This window comes from Eptatretus burgeri, chromosome 6 (genome assembly GCF_056783735.1).
Source record: "Eptatretus burgeri isolate ZD-2024b chromosome 6, Ebu_testis_v1, whole genome shotgun sequence".
NCBI lineage: Eukaryota > Metazoa > Chordata > Myxini > Myxiniformes > Myxinidae > Eptatretus > Eptatretus burgeri.
Window position 1 is genome coordinate 57,809,677 of NC_140966.1, and position 20,508 is coordinate 57,830,184.

At 44.4% G+C, this 20,508-nt stretch overlaps 1 long non-coding RNA gene across 2 annotated transcripts in view; it reads right to left on the reverse strand.

Annotated features, from left to right (window-relative positions):
- LOC147024856 (uncharacterized) overlaps positions 1–8,299 on the reverse strand; it is a 19,456-nt gene extending 11,157 nt beyond the window's left edge. Inside the window, exons 1-2 of one of the 2 annotated variants that reach the window (XR_015059231.1) lie at positions 7,716–7,857; positions 5,706–5,757 (exon numbers count right to left, since the gene is read on the reverse strand). This is a non-coding gene — a long non-coding RNA (uncharacterized LOC147024856). Of the gene's footprint in view, positions 1–5,705; positions 5,758–7,715; positions 7,858–8,143 lie in introns of those variants that run through there. The other variant, XR_015059230.1, reaches the window with a different exon arrangement.
- Between the last annotated feature and the right edge of the window lie 12,209 nt (positions 8,300–20,508).

A 20,508-nucleotide genomic window follows, 5' to 3' on the forward strand; every position in this document is an offset into this window, starting at 1 on the left:
GTCGCGACTTTCTGTCATTTTGTTATCTCTGTGTTCACTGTGTTTCTAGTTCGGTCTTGTGTTAAAACTTCTGCTAATTGTTGAGTTTTCATCGACTTTTCACATCAGGTTTCCTTGAGGCCTGCCCTTCTTCCCATTTGTGTGCACAATCATATTTATAGTATTTTCTCATTTTTACCATGTTTATATTTTCTCAAATTTTCCCTCCACCTTCCTTCAATCCCTCTCAACTATACCCTCTGTTTCATGTCTTAAAATATAAAAAATACAAGAAAAAATACCTTTTCCCTCACATTATACCCAAGGCAACCACGTTGCCTTGACCGACTGTTCTTCCTCCTGCTGCCGATCTACCAACTTCTACTTTTGCCGACCCACATTCACAATTTTTTTTTCTTCAACCTTTCCTTTACCTAATCTTACCAAATCTTTAAAATAAAAAAAGAAGAGACAGATTTATTATAACCTCTCACATTACACCTCCCGTGACCACGTGTTTCTCTACCCACTATTCTTCTTCCTGTAACTTTCGTTGAACTACCAGCTTCCTTCTGTGTTTACCGATCTAAATTCACCAAACACCTACACAGTTTTTCTTCAACCTTTCCTTTTCCTAATTATGTAATGTTCATTAAAAAATATTTTTAAAAATTAAAAAAACCATCTCCTTAAATGCTCCAACTTCCCCTTTCACACGTGTGGTTCTCAGTATTGTATCGTAATTCACTACTCTTTTTCATCTTCAAAAGACTGTTTTCAATTCGACCTTTCCTTCATCCCATGTCTAAGAAGTCCAATTCTAACAACATTTCTTTTCTCCATTCTCTTCATTATCCTACATTGCATCCTTTACGTAATATCTTCACTCGCATCTCTGACTTTAAATATTTTTAAGTCCCAGTTTGCAATTCACGTTCATGGTCCATCAATCGTCCCTTTTTTTTTTTTTTTTTACAAATTTCAGTGCTAATTCACCCCACCAAGATAAATCTACCTCCTCCTAACTTCTCACCTGTTATCCCCTCTCCTTACCCCTCCCATCTTCCCCCTCATCCTACCTCTGCTCTTGGCACCTCTTCACTGTCTTCTGCTTCAGTATCAGCTCCTCCTCTGTTGTCCCAAAGTGTGTGGTGTTCTAACATCTGTGGGGTCCATTCTAACCTCACAGATATCTCACTCTCTCAATCAGGACAGTCCCCTCCCCTGCACCCAAAACCTCCTCTCCTCCCTCATCACCAGAAACATGCTCCTTTCTTCCTCTCAACACACCTCCCCATCTTCCCAACCCCTCAAATCTTGCACCTCCCACTGCCTGCTCCCTTCTTCACTGGACCTCTACCAAGTCTCATCCTTCCCCTCTTCCCACCTCTCCCATTGCCTTCCTGCACCTTGGCCATGCCTGCTCTCATAGCAACCTTCACACTCTTTCCCCTCCAAGCTTCCCTCTCCCCTTTCTCAAAAACTCCCCCATCATCCTTCTCCCTCAACTCTCCCCTCTCACCCTTCTCCCTCCAATCTTCACCAAGTTGCACGCCCCTCACATCCACAAAGCTGCCCCCTCCCCCACCCTCTCTCATCACTCCACCTCCTCCAATCTTCAACTGCCCTCTACCCCCCTCTACCTCAACCCATCACCACCAAACCTTTTGTTGTCCTCATCCGGCCCTCTCCCCGAGCTCTTCTGCAATCCCCCACACTCTTTCAACAACTCTCCTTAATCCCCCCTCTTCCCTCATCCTACCATCCCCCTCCCCTGCATCCAAAACCTCCACCCCTCCCTCTTCCTTAACAGTGTGGACCTTAAACATCCAGGCCTTCGCTCAAACCTGACAGATATTTCCATACTGGTTGCCACTGACAAACCAGACATAATCTGCTTAACAGAAACTTTCCTCCTTCAAGACGTCTCTGACTCCTGAGTATCTCTCGCTGGTTACTCCCTCCTCTGGCATGATAGACCTGAGCCTCGTCCTGGCGGCGGAATTGCTCTTTTAATCAAAGACTCTATTCCTCACTCTCCATGCACTTGCCTCTCTCCCCCATACCTCCAGGAATACCTTTGGCTCTGGCTTACCCTCCGCTCCCACCTCATGTTTATATGTGTTGTACTGTCCACCAAACAGTAATGACTCCATTTACATCTCGCTCTTCAAAAACATGGACCAACTTCTATACTCTCATCCCAACTCTGTCTTCCTCATATGTGGTGACTTCAATTGTCATCGTGCCAGTTGGCTGGGTGTGGATACCTCTCACCTGTCATGGCATTTCAGCAAAAGACTTCGGTGACTCATTGGGACTGACTCAATCGGTCAACTTCCATACCTGGATCTCAACCAATGGTACTCCATCTCTTCTGGATCTGATTTTGACAAATTTCCCTGAAAATATCTGCTGTTCTTCCTTCGCTCCAATCGGTTCTTCTGACCACATGCTTGTCAAAGTGGACGTCTCTCTGGCTGTTATTGGAGAACCACCTCAGCGCTGTCGAGTCTGGCATTTCACTCAGGCTGACTGGCAGGGTCTCCAAGCAGCCATCAAACTTCTTGACTGGTCTCCAATCTCTACTACCTCCAACATCAACTCGTCCTGAGAATTCTTTCAAAGAAACTTGCTCTCTCTCATGCACAGATTTATCCCCTCTCATCTTCAGTTGGCCTACCCTTCCTCCCTCCCATGGTACACAGGAGCTTGTGGCAAGGCAGTTGTCCTGAGACAACTTGTCTTCGCCTCATGGAAGGCAAGTCCAACTGAAGGCAATCTCAGTTCCTTCCACAAAGCTCGGAACAAGTGTGTATCTACCCTCAGGAGAGCCAGAAAACATAATCATCTAAGTCTGAACTCTCAAACCTGTCTCTCTCCTCCAAATCCTGGTGGCATTGAGTTAAGTCTGTTTCTGGTGCATGTTCCCCCTCCATCCCTCCCTTACTTCAAATGGCTGCACATCACATGATATATATATATATATATATATATATATATATATATATATATATATATATATATATATATATATATATATATTTGTCGTATTTGCCCCCGCCCGGCGTGCGAACGACCGCGTTTCACCAATAGCAGCCGGTTCGCCCACCGAACGGACAATCCAGTGGTGACTTTCTGCAATGGCGTCAGAAACCAGTCACGGATGGGTTTTCAATCCCACCACAACCTTGTCCGTACCCTATCCGCACGCTGCAGGCCCGATCGCCAAATTTTCGATTTACCTAATTATTTGCGCGGGTAGGTTACCGAGAGGTTGTACCTCAACGGGACCGATTGGAAATGAGCCGCTTAAGCAGCTCGCTTCCTTTTGGGATTACCGAGCGGGGTAATATCGCGCAGTCCCGTTGGACCCGATCACTTTACCGGCAATTTAAAAGCCAACTATATTCCACAATACAAGATGGCATTTCAATGGGGGCATGGACGCAACGAACGGGTTTACATTTTTTACTCTATGTATGCAGGAACAATCATGCAGTCATTCAAAAACACCAACATGCACGTATACAGAACAAGCAATGAATGCAGCACGGCACGTGGGCAAGACAAAGCGCTACAACCGTCTATAAGTAATTATTAATGTACAGTCACTTACACAGTTTTACTTACGGGACTCGGCGCCACGACATTCATTCAAAAGAAAAGCAGGAAAAAGACCCCATCAAAGGCAATGGGGTCAGACTGGACCTCTTGGGTCTTTATGGCGCGAGACTTGGCAGACCGAATGAGTCCCACGAGACCGTTGCAAGTTACCTGCACCCTCGTGGTGTCTGGCTTGGGCGACCCGCGACGTCCCGTCCCCACAGCAGCTCGCGTTGCCGCGGTCGAGCTCGGGCCTTCCGTGTGGCAGGCGAGCTCTCTCCACATGAACGTGCTTGGGCGACCCGCGATGCTCCTTCCCCACGGCAGCTAGCGGATCCGCGGTCGAGCTCGGGCCTTGCCAAGCAGCCGGGTGATTCGGTCTCAGTCGGCAACTCGTTTGAGAGGAATGAACGGGTCTTTGCTCTCTTCGAGTTGATGCTCTGTGAGAACCCGTCCGTCCCTCAGTGATGCTCGAACCGCGCCGAAGCCCGATCACCTCGGACCGCCTGTCGCTGGCTGGCGAGCTCTCTCCGGCTCTCTCCACACGAACGCGCAGTTCCGCGCAACACAGCAGGCAAGGCCGTGCCTCCAGCTCGCGTCTCCTTCGCGACGCCCGGACTCTCCACCAACTGCAAGCTCCAAGCTCCCGACTCCGCCACGAGCTCAGACTTCCACGCAGCTCCTTGCCTTCTGGCTTCCTCCCGACTCCCCGACCTCTCCAGACTGACTCAGACCGACCGATCAACTCGACTCAACCCAACTCGAACGTGAGCTTGGCGCTCTGCTCGTCCTTTTATAGGGCTGGTGAGACGCGGTTTGGCCTCCGATCCTCGACGTCTGACCTCTGCGCAGAAAGCGGACGTGCGCGAGATCACCAAGCTTGATCCAACGAGCAAACATCCCGCGTCGGCCTGCAGCGTCACCGCTCGATGCGGACTCGCCGTGGCTGGCGCAAAGATGGCGTCGTTTCGGAGACGAAGGTGAGGCGATGTTTGTGGTGTGGAGATGTTGACGGTTGCTGGCGAAGTGGTGAGGATGGCGTGGTTTGGTGAGAGGCAGGTGTGGTTGTGGTAGTGGAAGGCGGTTGGTCTGAAGCGGTTGTTGAGAGCGATGTTGGTGGTGGTGGTGGTGGTGGTGGTGGTTGTTGTAAAGAGGTTGTTGAGAAAGATGCTGGTGGTGGACGTGGTTTGTCCAAAATAACGATAGTAAAGAATAACGGCTAACTCAAAGATCACAGCCCGGTTAACATGAATAGTTCCCTTTAAACAACGGTGGGGAAATCTATCTGGACACGGGCTTATCGGCCTCACTGATCTAGGGACCTTTATGGTGTTCTGTCAATTTCCACAGCTGTTAGTATGTAACAATATATATGTATGTGTATATATATATATATATATATATATATATATATATATATATATATACACACACACACACACACACACACACACACACACACACACACACACACACACACACACACACACACACACACACACACACACACACACACACACACACACACACACACACACACACACACACCAGTGAGGTACCTGTGCTGTGCACTGGAGGGGCCTGGACAGCCTGTACGTGAAGGACTTGGGCAAAAAACTTACTGCAGCTGACCCCAACAGAAGTAAGGTGGATAATATTTATATGATGTCACAATGGCGAAACTGCAAATCCCGAATCCGCGAATGTCACTGATGTAAACCCTCACATAACTTCTTCATTTTGTTTCAACTCATTCTCTCTGGATTTTCATTCCAAATAGCATAATTCCAAGTTTGAATGTAAAATGTTCATTTATGCTCTTCCTATTTCTTGCCTCATGCTTATTTTTGCTCCGCCTGTGTTTTGAATTCATCTCCGCTGGGAGATTCAGCTCTTCCCTATCTGACAGAATGGTTGTTGCGTGTGGAGAAAGCATGGTTTTTTACCGTCACACTTGGAGTGTTTTAAAATAAAGTAAAAAGTTATTAAATCCTCTCCATGCTGGTAAGCTGGCTGGAGCATTCTTTCTTCAAAGAATTTGAACACAGAGGTCATTCCAAGATACACATCACAAATTAATACTGTGTTTACCATTGATTTCGCAAAATACAAACACTCACGAGGCAAATGAATGTAGATGCCGTTCTCAGGTGACATCCAATACAGACGAATCTGCCGGCGAGAAATGGCGGACACAAAACACTTCGTTCAGATCAAAAATTAAAATCATAATTGTATTGAGACATTTATGAAACCTCCCACCTACCTTCGGGTGGATAAAAGCATGGTCGCTCGGGTGTAAACTCAAAATCACAATTGTATTGAGATATCATTCCCGGCTAACAATGCATGCAGATTTTGCTGGACCGATGGAGGAAAGGATGACCGAGACAGATTTGAAAGAACAACTGACAACTGTTTATTTACACACACACACACACACACACACACACACACACACACACACACACACACACACACACACACACACACACACACACACACACACAATGGTGAAAAGCACATTATTTGCAGCTTTTAATCACCAAGCAAGCAATCATTAGAGTGAGTATTTACAGGCAAAAGGCACGAATATCAGAATTAACCCGAACACATGTTCTCCATACACGGACTAAATTAGACAAAACACATGACCGTCATTCAATCCGGGAAGAAGAAGTTGAGAAGAACTGAGAAGAAAGAAAAGAACGGAGCGTGGGGCGACTCCTTCGCTCACCTCACACAACCCAATGCGGCTGTACCGCTCCAAATATACCGTGGGGGTGGTAGGAGAGGAAGGATGGGGAAGAGTGGTGGTGGAATAGCAATGAGGCATCCAGACCCAATAGGCAAGTCCTCTTCGGCGTCCCAGATTTGCGAATGGCATGCCACTCCATTTCTGCTGTGTACCATGGACAAGCAGCTCAACACGAACCAAGGCACTTTCTGGCCTTTCTATTCTCATCTCCTCCACACTATGGGCTCTTTCCTTCTCTCCTTCGCACTCTGCGCTCCTTTCTGCTCCACTCCGGACAAGCTCTGAGCCGACTCCGTCCCGTACACTATCTGGGCTTTTACCTCCTCACAGGACATGGCTTTCTCCGTCCCTCTCATGCGAGCCTCTCTCTCATTGGTGTGCATCCGATGTGGGCGTGTCCAAGATCCAGCTTGAAGAAAATCCTGCTGTCTCTGAGAGAGCCTTCATCAAGGCCCTCACCCCGCCCCTCGTGCATGGGCGTCGATTGCTTTTGAAAAGTGGGGGGGTGGGGGGGGACATCGCATGTCCGGACCACGAAGTCCACTTCGTGATGGCGTGGACACAGCAAGTCTACCCTTGCAAATTCTTGATTTTATACGCTCGTTGACATGCTGCCCTCTGATCACAAAAATCCCTTAAATTAATCTGACCATCTATCGACCTTTGTTTAAGTATAGTGCGTGCCCGTACGTTTTGTTTAAGTATAGTGAGATATAAGTTAGAAAGGTGAAATAAACCATTTTGGTGGCTAAAGGGGCCCAGAACCGTTGCGGGGTCGACATGGTGAAGAAGAAGAAGAAGCTGACAATCCTCTTTATTTTATTTTCAACGCTGCATTTAAAATCTCTAATTTAATCATTCTAAATCACACAGTTTAATGAGACACCTTATTCTGTCGGTCTATCCTTCGTCTTTGTCCTCGTGCAAACGGAAAATTATTCGGATGATGGCGGAAGAGAAATTCCTTCCAGAACGTTCTTTTTCCTCGTAAAAAATTGCAAGCCGCGGTTCAGCGACTAAGCCTAAGCCTTTTAAAATCGGATTTTCGAGGTAATCTCATTACGACATTATAGATACTGTATAATCCGAGAACAGAATTCAAAAATAATTTTCCGTTCGTTTGTCCGAACCGCTGAGGTGAATTTTGCATATTTTTCAACAGCTACCTTTTAAAAGCTATAGTTTAATCCTCATAAGTCCAAAGACCGAATGATACATCTCGTTTTGTAGGTCTATACCTCCCCTAAGTCGAAGTACCGATGAAAAAATTATTTACATTAACCGCCGCAAAAGCGAGTGAATTGAATGGAACATTTTATTTTATGTTTCCCAAATATTCAAAGCTAATTTAGTCGCCAAAATACCCACTTACCTTCGATTTTCACCCGGTTTTCAACGTTGGAATTTAGGCCACTGTTATCGACTGCGAAATATGAAAACAGAATTACAAAATATCTTTCCGTTCGTTCGTTCGTGCGAGCCGGGAGAGTGAAACCGCGTCACCATGCACAAGCTTCACCATCTCAATCGGCATATACCAGGCCGCGAAATATTTTATTGGCTTATAACTCGACGGTGCAAAGTCACAAAGATTAAACACACACATCATCGTGCAGGTAATAATATCAGGCATCCGGCGATATAAGTTAGAAAGGTGAAAGAAACTATTTTGGTCGCTAAAGGGGCCCCGAGCCGTTGCGGCCTAACACTCCCAAGGCGTGGCGCTCCGGGCCATGAAGCCGCGATTTCTTTAAGCACTCATAAAACGACGATACAAAGTCTGAAAACATCCCAACATACCTCAAAATGTCCAGGTCACGTTCCCTGTTAGTGGGTGAACAATCCAACGCTTGGCGAATTCTGCTTCGCAATGATAGGAAGAGCCGACATCGAAGGATCAAAAAGCGACGTCGCTATGGACGCTTGGTCGGTGGGAGACCATGGCTTGGGAAGCACTGATTCTCAATGTTGAATTGTTAACCTATCATCTTTAATAGAACTATAATAGACCAATAAAACTAACGGTTCTTTTTCTTTTGTTGTTTTTGGCAAAAAGTAAAGATCCAGAGAGGCTCCAGTGTTACGTAACTTACGTTCAATGAAAAAAGTGGGGGGACAATCGATTTGTTGCCCCCCCTTGATAAAGAGTGGGGGGGGACATGTCCCCCCGTTCCCCACCAATCGACGCCCATACCCTCGTGTGCGAAAGATGCAGAAGCCGCCCTACAAATTACGAATTACGAAGAAGTACGAATGCAACAAGCATTTTCCTTTGTGCCACGAATGTGTGAAATGTAAGATGGAACAATAAAGAAGCACATGGGAGGAAGAATGCGGAAAAGTATTTTGGAGCCGGTCCGGAGGATTCATTGTTTACGGTGAGCGATGGGTGATTGGTGGTAAATAATAAGAGAATGAGTGGATATAAATTACATTGAGGAACATAGACAGACGCACCGAAGGACTAAAATAAACCTGTGGGGTTGAAAGAAAGACCGATGGGATGAAAGAGTGGTTATTGAATTGAGGTTTGGTGAAGGCAATTATTGGTTTATTGAGAAAGGCAGAGGGGGAATTGTTGGAACAGACCAATGGTGGATCAAATATAGCAGAGGGGAAAAGGGGTATGGACTGATGGGGGTATTGAATGAAGGACTGAAAGTAGAAGAAGGTTTGCAACAGACTGATGGGATAATGAATGAAGGATTGAAATTGGCAGCGGGGGAGGGTAGAAAAACATCACACCAGGGTTCCAGAAACTAACCTCAATGCATGCCCCCCAAAACCCTTAGACAAGGGGCAAAGGTCTACCTACACGTCGACTAATGAAATAACTCATTCTTGGGTCCCCCAGAGTACATTTCCAAAACCGTCACAATATGTATATATACACACACACACTGATTCTACTCTTATTGATATGTGATTATACATATTATACACACACACACACACACACACACACACACACACACACACACACACACACACACACACACACACACACACACACACACACACATACACACACACGACTTCTGACAATAACATCCATGTGACATTAACTTAGCCAACACATTGCTTTGGTTCATTATATTAACTTAATAAAGTAACTGTACACCTATTTCTTAATTTCAGTGTACATAAAAAATTCTGCAATTCAATTGTACACCACTTCCAACCAGGCGTAGTGGCGTGCACCTGTAATCCGGCTACTCGGAGGCTTGGGTTGGAGGATCGCTTGAGGATGGGAGCTCTGCTCTGTGCTTGGCCGTGCTATGAGAGGGTGTAGGGCAGCCCGGAATTATGTTGAAACCCAATCCTTATCCCTGTGTTGTAAGAGGCGACCAGGGTTGCGTCAGGAAAGGCATCCGGCGTAAAACCTATGCCAAATCAGTATGCGGATCATAACGGATGATCCGCTGTGGCGACCCCTAACGGGAGCAGCCAAAAGAAGAAGAAGAAGATAATTGTACACCACTTCTTCCTAATTCCGGATCCAAGCGATGCATGATGACATCACTGGGTGCCGAAGGGAGTACTCAGTTGTTTTTTATTACGTTTGCTTGTTGTAAACAGCTCCTTCCCAATTCCAGATCCAGGAAATACATGAAGTCATCTCCAGTGCTGAAGGAAGGAAGTAGTCAGTTGTTACTCAGTTGTTTGTTTTCTTCGTTGTTTTCTTGTTTTCTTTCTTGTTTGGTCGGGCGATATCTCAGCCATCCTTTGAGCTAGGAAGCTGAAATTTGGGGACAAAAGTGAAGATGTGTTTTGGCAAAAACATTATTATTTTATTTTTGGATTAATCAATTGATTAATTTATTATTATCGATTTATTAATTCCTTATTTATTTTCTTTCTCATCGAGGGAATATCTCAGGCACCTTGAGTTGAGGAGATAATATTTGGACATGACAGTGAACAAATGATTTGGATATAAAGGGTATTTTTAATTCATTGATTAATCGATTCATTACTTACTTTTCAAAAAGTTACAGATTCAGATGAAACAGTGGTGGTTTTGGTGTGCTATTAGCCAATTGATTAAGAAATGAAATATATTATGGTTATTATTTATTTATTTTAGTTATGCAGTTAATCAATTAATCAATCAATTATTGTACACCGCTCCCTCCCAATTCCGTCTCCATGCGCTGCAAGGCGGCATGACCGGGCGCTGAAGGCACCCCTGCGATGTTGAACGCTGGAGGATTTGTTATTTATTTGGCATGGGGACGATGTACATTGAACGTTCCTCTACTTGTTTTGTTTTTTGTCACATTATTAAATTGCAGTGTGATCATTCAGTCTTTCTTGTACATGTTGCGATGTCTTCCAAAGCTGTGATTCCAAGACTATGTTTAATGATGGTATGGAACATTAAACACTCTGATCTTCACTGTCAATGCACGGATTTTTTTAATTCTCAATAATTTATATATCTTTATCCATCCATCCATCCATTGGGACCATACTATGTGCAGAGCGTTGGTGCTGCCTAAGTAGTCTCCTTGGCTATTGGGCACAATTGTGGATGGGTCGCCACTCCAACACAGGATACCAGCAAGCTTGCACTCATTTTACCAACCTCAGGATGACAAGCAGTCAACCCCACCTGGTATTAATTCAACAGCCGAGTGGGATTTGAACTCAGGATCCTAGGATCCCAAGCCCACCACCCTAACCATTAAGCCAACACCAGGCATATATATATATATATATATATATATATATATATATATATATATATATATATATATATATATATATATATATTACATATACATACATACATATCTTTATGTGCCATTAAAAACTCAATCAGGGAAGCTTAGATGGTCACTTTGAACTTGTTTTGTTAAAAACAAGAAAAACAGCAGGAGAGCCTTCCAGAGTGAACAGTCCACACTACCTGCCATAAAAGTTCTAATTCCAAAGTTTGTAATCTCACTTTAGTGCACTTTGGTGAGTTTGCTTTCTAGCTGTGATTTGCATAGCACACAAGCTACTTTCCTGTGGGCACTATCACAGGCACCTTGTGGAACTTAAAATAAAGTTTTATATTTGAACATCTTTGTTCCCATTAATCATCGCTTGAGCTAAATGCTCACTTGGCAGGCCTGAGCAGAAACACGGATGAACCAACCACTGATGCGAAAGAGGCTCACTGGGTCTCTAAGTACGGCTCAGTCAAATTACGAGACCAACCGGCGCCGATGATGAGTTAAATGTGAATCCATGGTCGGACAGTTGTGGAGCCAAATGTTTGACATGGCGTCATCTCTGCAGAATTGCTCAGCATAAACGAAGGCAGTATTGTGTTAGGAATTGGTTGGCACCCTCTTCCTCCCCATGTGTTTGCTCCCACTCCTCTAATGTAAAAATATGTCAATGAAAATCCAAATTGAAAAATCCTTGTCAAAAAGCCTACAGTGATGGAGATATCAAAAAGCTTCCTTGGAGAAGCAAAGTTTCTTCATGATAATGTTGTTTGTGGAATGTTATTTGGCTTTGTTTGCCTAATGAAAAAAACATTTAATCCCAAATTGGAACACCCACGCTCTGTCCTCTAAATGCTTAGCAGCAGGTAAGGGAGCAACATGTACTATTGCTAAAGTCTTTGGTGTGACTCAGCCAAAGTCAGGATTGAACCGCTGACCTCCCAGAAAAATGCAAATTTATTAATAGAAATATGACGTCAGGTCAGCTAATTATATGGCAAAAAGCAATGCTGTTATTGTTTATGGCTCAGTAACTCAAGTAAATAATTATTGATACTTAATTATTGTACTTGGGTACTTAATTCCTCTTAGTGGTACTTAATGGTGTGAATTTAATTATTTTTGTGTGCATATTTTGGAGACTTTTTTGTTTACTATGCAGTGAGTTGTTAAAATCGTTGAAAATAAAATTTAATACCTTGTCAAAAAGGTTTCCTCTTTTTGCCCTCCCTCTTTCCAATTTCGTACAACTGTGTAATGATTTATGTAATGCAAAAGAACTCAGGCGAAATGCTTTTGTGGATGGATATGACCAACTGATACTGGACTACCCATCATGCTCTAATATGCACTCGCCAACGTGAATCATATTTCAGATTAGCGTTCCAAAAAAACATCCATTTTAAACACTATGCATTTTGGGGTCACAAGAGGGGTTGTGTCTCCATGAATAATGTTGTAATCCTTTAACAGGTGATCAAGTCGTTTGTTTGTGTTCCTCATTTAACTAATTCTTTTTTTTATTGTTTTTAATCACTTGATGAGCCACCAAGGTGAAAAGAAAAGATGTAACTTCCCAATGACCTACAAAATTGATTTAAATGATTTATAAGGTGAGTACCAGGACATTTTGTGACAACTTTGTTTTTCTGCTATTAGGTTTACTCAAGCAAGCTACTGCACATCCTATTGAGTTCATCATCGAGTAGACCTCTGGTAGCTTGTACCTGTTGCTGTGTTTGAGCCTGGGGAGTAACTGTAACTGTCTGGGTTTTTCCTGACATCTTTGCTCTTTGCTCCTTTCACACTTCTTTCTACTTTTTTCACAATTCTCTTTATTCATTCTAAATCTTGCTTTTTCTTCTCTTTCATCTGTTTTCCTCTTTATTCCTCTCTTTCATTCTCTCTCTCTCTCTCTCTCTCTCTCTCTCTCTCTCTCTCTCTCTCTCTCTCTCTCTCTCTCTCTCTCTCTCTCTCTCTCTCTCTCTCTCTCTCTCTCTCTCTCTCTCTCTCTCTCTCTCTCAGAAGTGAATTCTTGCAGAAATTGTTTCTGTAAGGATCACTTGGCTATGTCCGGATGGGTTTGAGGGTTGTGGAGTAGTGCCTGAAACCCTAATCCGATCCAGGTTCCTCCTGATAACTCCATCTTTCCTTTTTACTTCTTTGGGTTCCTTCTTATGCCAGGTGTTGACAATGGCTCGAGTGGTGGGCTTGGGATCCCAGAGTCCTGAGTTCAAATCCTGCTTGGCTGTTGACTTAATACCAGGTGGGGTTGACTCAGCCTGTCATCCTTCTGAGGTCGGCAAAATGAGTGCCAGCTTGCTGGTGTCCTGTGTCGGAGTGGCGACCCATCCAGGATTGTGCACAATGGCCAAGGAGACTGCTTAGGCAGCACCAACGCTCTGCACACAGTACGGTCCCAATGGATGGACGGATGGCTCCTTCTTGGTCTTCTGTTTCATCGAGTAATACACACCAAGTTTTCTCATAGACTTTTATAGATTACCAAAGTCCTCACGGTGTATTGACTTTCAATACCCTGGAAATTGTTTTGAAAATTATGTAGATTTCTAACAAGCCTGACTCATGTCCAAGTCTCCGATAAGCATTATTATTATAATAATACTATACGAGGCATGCCTACCTGTCACCTCGCTGATGGATTTAATGGACACTCCTGGACTTCACAAACATATTACATGTCTATCTGTGAGTCTCATCGACGATGTAAACTTAAGCAAAACCTGTGAAAAAACGATTTTTTTACAATACGTAGTTGTTTTTGCTGCTGTCGTTGTTGCTGTGGTGGTTGTTTGTGTGCTCCTCCCATGTACTATAATATATTTTTATTGCTTTGAGAAGTATTACTGTATATAATTGTGTGTCTTCCTTCCGTCTCCATCATGCTTCATTCCAAAGGGTTCCTGTTGTCATATTGTTGGAATTTCGACATTAAGACTCCAAGTCCTACTGAATCGAAGACGGGCTTTTAAAACAGGCATTTTAAGTTATTGAACGGAAACAAATTTTGTAACAAGTAAATCGATGATTAACTTTCCAATGCTATCACTTTTATTATTCTATGACAGCAGGAACCCTTCAGAATAATCGTGATGGACGGACGGACACACACACCTCTCATTTTCGCAATATATTCTCCAGCTTATTGATATTGTGAAGATTTCATAACTGACAGATTTATTTGATGGTTTGAAGCAAACGCTAAAGTGTACATTTGAAAAAATTAATAGGTGAGGTTCATCGAAAGCATGTCGGTTGAGGCAGAAAAAGGGAGGTCAAGGTACTTAGTTTTGCAATTGTCTGTATTTAAGGAATGTGTCAATAAATACTTGTAGTTCATATGGAATACCCTGAAGTTGAGAGTGATCTATGAACATTCAGTGAAGTGAAGCTGATCAGACAGGACAAAGGAATTGGTGTTTGATGGAAGTCCTCCCGATCAGCATGGTCTATGGTTAATAGGAATTTAGACTGGACTTGATTGCTGGCTTAATGTCAGGTAGGGCTTGTCACACCTTGACGTTTTAGCCAGTGTATGGCAAGGTATCAAAATTTATGTAAAACGCTGGCGTACACTAAACTATTGATGTTTTTTTTCCCAGTTTTGGACGTATTCATAATGACTTGGACGTATGCATAATGTATTAGTAACATACACAGAACGTTTCGAGAACATATAGATAACTTATATCAACGAATGCTGAGCGTGTTGTCGGCGTTCACAACCTATGCCCAACGATATTCTAACTTATGCATAGTGCGGCAGCGTATCGCCGACGATCACATGGCGTAGGCTATTAATAGGCTGCGGCTCAACGATTCAAATCATAACCACACTAGACATCGAAGTGTCAATCCGCTGTCACACCTTGATGTTTTAGCCAGCGTATGCCGACGTATGAAAAATTTGCCGAATACGCTGGCACACGTCGAATACGTTATGGGTAAGTTTTGTATACGTTAAGAGCATGCTGAAGCACACTGGCATACATCGGAATACGCCGAGTACATCGACAAATTTTCAGCATGTTGAAAATTTTTTGATGTACTCGGCGTATGACACACGTTCCGCATATGCTGGCCATAAGTTGTAGGCACGCTACGTGATCGTTGACTCACGTCGACACACGTTACCTGTAAGTTACTCATAAGTCGAAACACATCGAGGTAATGGCTAGCGTCAGTGTTCCAGACTCTCTGGTTTTTTTTTTCTTTTTTTTCTTTTTCTTCGGTATGACGGTGATGTTGACACTTCAATTTCTAGTGCGGTTATGATTTTAATCATTGAGCGGCAGCCTATTAATTATATCATATTATAACCACACTAGAAGTCGAAGTGTTAACATCACCGTCATACTGAAGAAAATTTAAAAAAACCAGGGAGTCTGGAACACTGACGCTAAACATTACCTCGACATGTTTCGACTTATGAGTAACTTACAAGTAACGTGTGTCGACGTGTGTCAACGATCGCATAACGTGCCTACAACTTATGGCCAGCATTATGCGGAACGTGTGAGTCATACGCTGACATATGTCGAAAAATTTCAAGCATGGAAAATTTGTCTAACACCTCGGCGTACTATGACGTATGTCAGCGTACAAAGACGTTTGCCAGCGTGCTCTTAACGTATACAAAACTTACCCATACGTATTCGACGTGTGCCAGCGTTTTAGACAAGTTTTTCATATGTCGGCATACGCTGGCTAAATTGACAAGGTATGACAGGGCCTGTAACAACAGGTGTATTAAAAGTTTTGTTTATTTCTCCCAACAACGTTTTATCACCTGGTCAATTAAAATAGCTGCAGTCCTGATAAATGCATTGTTATACTAGCTTGGAATTGACCAGATGAATTTGCAATTTTTACAACCAACACATTTATTAACAGTAGTGTCCATTCATTAATCAATTACATGAAACAATGATCGAAATTTTGACCTTACCACACCCCCACCATGTGCCATATGGATGCTCCTTTTCTCCTCCAACCTTCTCCAAACCTTTTATCCCTTTCTCTTCATCCTCCACCCAGCACTGACACCTCCACCTTCCTTTATCTCTTCTCTTCTTCTCATACTCATTCTTCCTCTCTTGCTTTCTTTCTCTCTCTTCCTACCATCATACTTTCATTTTTTTTCTTTCCCTCTCATATATACACACTGTAATACATACATATATATATATATATATATATATATATATATATATATATATATATATATATATATATATTTAACACCTCCCGCATTCTTCGAAAGGAAGCTGTTGCATAAAGCAACCCAAGCAGGCCGACACAAGGAAAGCGCTTTGCTGTTTCAAACCCTTCCCAGAGTTCCTCCACAGCTATAAAGACGTTCACATAGTACACACATGAGAATTCCAATGCCACACACCCTCTCAGCTGCCGGACCAGTTTCATCACTTGTTGGCGAATCTTCAGCGACAGCGCAGACAGCAATGCATACCAATGAGACTCCCAAACATGTACCAGGTGCAAACGTCAAAAGCAGTCAACACTTAAATAATAATGACTCATCCACATCTCTCACTTGTGAATGGAGGGAATAGCCAATCAGCTCTCATCTAATCAACTAAACCCAGTTGGCTCGGATTATATAAATAATTAACACCTCCCACACTTCTCCAGCCAAAGCTGCTGCATAAAGCAAGCCAAGAAGGCCAACACAAGGTAAGCACTTTGCTGTTTCAAACCCTTCCCAGAGTTCCTCCAGAGCTATAAAGATGTTCACACATCATCCACACAAAAGAATCCCAATGCGACACACCACCTCAGCTGCTGGAACCAGTTTTATCACTTATTGGCGAACCTTCAGCACTTACCTTGTGTAGGCCTTCTTGATTTAATGCATTCACTGTAACACCTCACGCCCTGTTCCCCAGAGTGACTGCCTATTCATAGCGCCTGCAAGATGTGTCTATATTTTCGGAGGTTTCCTGAGGTGCTCTACAAGGTATCAAAGCAAAGGTGGTAAAAAACGGATGTTTTAAAAGAAGGTTATAACGTTTGTGCGGACCTGGAAACGATGTACCATATGACACATACACAGAGGAGCAGGCAAAATGACAGATTTTTTTGCAATGTTTATTTAAAGGGCGATTGAACTTTGTGATATTTCCAGGGTTGTTTTGCATTAAGCAGCAACTCTTTTGTGGATAAAGTCATTTTTTGAACGAATTAATTATAATTCATTAACTGCTCCATGCGTGGTGAAAAAGGGGTTTAAAGTTAATGGTATATTTTATGGTATGCAGCGACAGTGTGGCCAAGCATTCCTTATCAACCATTTAATTGGATTGCTTACATGAGTGCTTAAGCCACTTGACGAGCACTCATTGTCGATAGCGGTACCGCTCTACGTTATTCTGAGTGAATCATTCACTATCTCTGGACGCTTTTGCTGCTCCACGTCATTCAGTGCGAGTAGTTCGTGCTCCGTCATCTTAAGCAAGTGGTTCGGGCTCCATCACCCTGAGCGAGTGGTTCATGTTATATCACCCTGAGCAAGTGGTTCATGCTCCATCACCCTGAGGGAGTGATTTGTGCTCCATCACCCTGAGAGAGTGGTTCGTGCTCCATCACCTTGAGTGAATGGTTCGTGCTCCGTCACCCTGAGCGAGTGGTCGTGTTCCGTCACCCTGATTGAGTGGTTCGTGCTCCATCACCATGAGTGAGTGGTTCATGCTCCATCACCCTGAGTGAGTGGTTAATGCTCCATCACCCTGAGCGAGTAGTTCATGCTCCGTTACCATGAGCGAGTGGTTTGTGTACCTTCACCCTGAGTGAGTGGTTCGTGTACCATCACCCTGAGTGAGTGGTTCATGCTCCCTCACCCTGAGTGAGTGGTTCATGCTCCATCACCCTGAGTGAGTGGTTAATGCTCCATCACCCTGAGCGAGTAGTTCATGCTCCGTTACCCTGAGCAAGTGGTTTGTGTACCGTCACCCTGAGCGAGTGGTTTGTGTACCATCACCCTGAGCGAGTGGTTTGTGTACCGTCACCCTGAGTGAATGGTTCGTGCTCCGTTATCCTGAGCGAGTGGTTTGTGTACCATCACCCTGAGTGAGTGTTTTGTGTACCGTCACCCTGAGTGAGTGGTTCATGCTCCGTCACCCTGAGCGAGGGGTTCATGCTCCGTCAACCTGAGCGAGTGGTTCATGCTCCATCACCCTGAGCGAGTGGTTTGTGTACCGTCACCCTGAGCGAGTGGTTCGTGTACCGTCACCCTGAGTGAATGGTTCGTGCTCCGTTATCCTGAGCGAGTGGTTTGTGTACCATCACCCTGAGTGAGCGTTTTGTGTACCGTCACCCTGAGTGAGTGGTTCGTGCTCCGTCACCCTGAGCGAGGGGTTCATGCTCCATCACCCTGAGCGAGTGGTTTGTGTTCTGTCACCCTGATTGAGTGGTTCATGCTCCATCACCCTGAGTGAGTGGTTTGTGTACCGTCACCCTGAGCGAGTGGTTTGTGTACCGTCACCCTGATTGAGTGGTTCGTGCTCTGTCACCCTGAGCGAGTGGTTCATGCTCCGTCACCCTGAGTGAGTGGTTCATGCTCCATCACCCTGAGTGACTGGTTTGTGTACCGTCACCCTGAGCGAGTGGTTTGTGTACCGTCACCCTGATTGAGTGGTTCGTGCTCTGTCACCCTGAGCGATGGTTCATGCTCCGTCACCCTGAGTGAGTGGTTCATGCTCCATCACCCTGAGCGAGTGGTTTGTGTTCTGTCTCCCTGATTGAGTGGTTCATGCTCCATCATCCTGAGTGAGTGCTTCATGCTCCGTCACCCTGAGTGAGTGGTTCATGCTCCATCACCCTGAGTGAATGCTTCATGTTCCATCACCCTGAGTGAGTGGTTCATGCTCCGTTGCCCTGAGTGAGTGGTTCATGCTCCATCACCCTGAGCGAGTGGTTCGTGCTCCATCACCCTGAGCGAGTGGTTCGTGCTCCATCATCCTGAGCGAGTGGTTCGTGCTCCATCACCCTGAGCGAGTGGTTCGTGCTCCATCACCCTGAGTGAGTGGTTCATGCTCCATCACCCTGAGTGAGTGGTTCATGCTCCATCACCCTGAGTGAGTGGTTCGTGCACTGTCATCCTGAGTGAATGGTTCATGCTCCATCACCCTGAGTGAGTGGTTCGTGCCCTGTCACCCTGAACAAGTTGTGACATAACACCCAATTTCCGAGCCATTTGAAGTATTAACGTGGATTCTAAATTACCGAGCCAAATTTTTCTCCACCCGTCACACGCAGCTGTTTATAAAGAATAATGTTTGAACATATCCCTGAAACGTCTATACAAATGTAACATTGTTTTTTTGTGAAAGCTACTCAAGGTTTCTGAATTGTGTACAGTAAGTACTGCAGTTGGTAATAATCACACTTACTCCAACCTGCTGATTCCCAAAAAATTGCTATTTTCTGACAAGCACGTGTGTGTGTGTGTGTGTGTGTGTGTGTGTGTGTGTGTGTGTGTGTGTGTGTGTGTGTGTGTGTGTGTGTGTGTGTGTGTGTGTGTGTGTGTGTGTTTTTAATGAAGCATCACATTCTTTCTGCTAACTCCGGTCCAGAAGGCATCAGCCCACATGTCTTATAAACCAGCTCTGCTGCTCTTGCTCACCCTCTCTCTGTTCTATTCACCCTCTCATTTGCTCAAGGTTATCTGCCCTCTACTTGGAAATCAGCAAATATTACCATCATGCACAAAAAGGTGCAAAACAGATCCCTGCAGCTACAGCCCAATCAGCCTTCTCCCAATCATCAGTAAGGCTATGTAATCCATCATCGCTTCAGACATTAAATCATCGCTTCAGACATTAAATCCTTCCTCTTCTCAAATGGCCTGATTAACGATCATCAATTTGGTTTCAGACCAGGTCACTCAACCCTGCATATGCTGCTTCTGCTCTCCCAACAATGGATGGAGGTCCTCAATGCCGGACATGAAATCAGAGCCATATCCCTAGAGATATCGTGTGCTTTTGACACGATCTGGGACCCTGCCCTGTTCAACAAACTCTCTTCCCACTAAACTCACTCACCAAATATTTCCAACCTGGCCTCCAAAGCCAGTCGCCGACTGGGCATCCAAGGCCATCTCCACTCATGGCTCGCAGACTTCCTCTCCTGTCGCAGCCAATGTGTGGCCCTAAATGGAGTTATTTCATCCCCTTCTTGTCCAGGCTGGAGTTCCTCAAGGCAGCGTTCTGGGCCCTGTTAATTTTCTGGTTTTCATCAATGATCTCTCCGACTTTCTGGAAAATCCTCTTTATCTCTTTGCTGATGACTCCACTCTCTGCTGTACCATCTGTCATCCCTCAAACCGGCAAGCAGCAGCTTCTTCGCTCTCTGCAGATCTGGATATAATCACAAAGTGGTCCAACACATGTAACATGTCTTTCA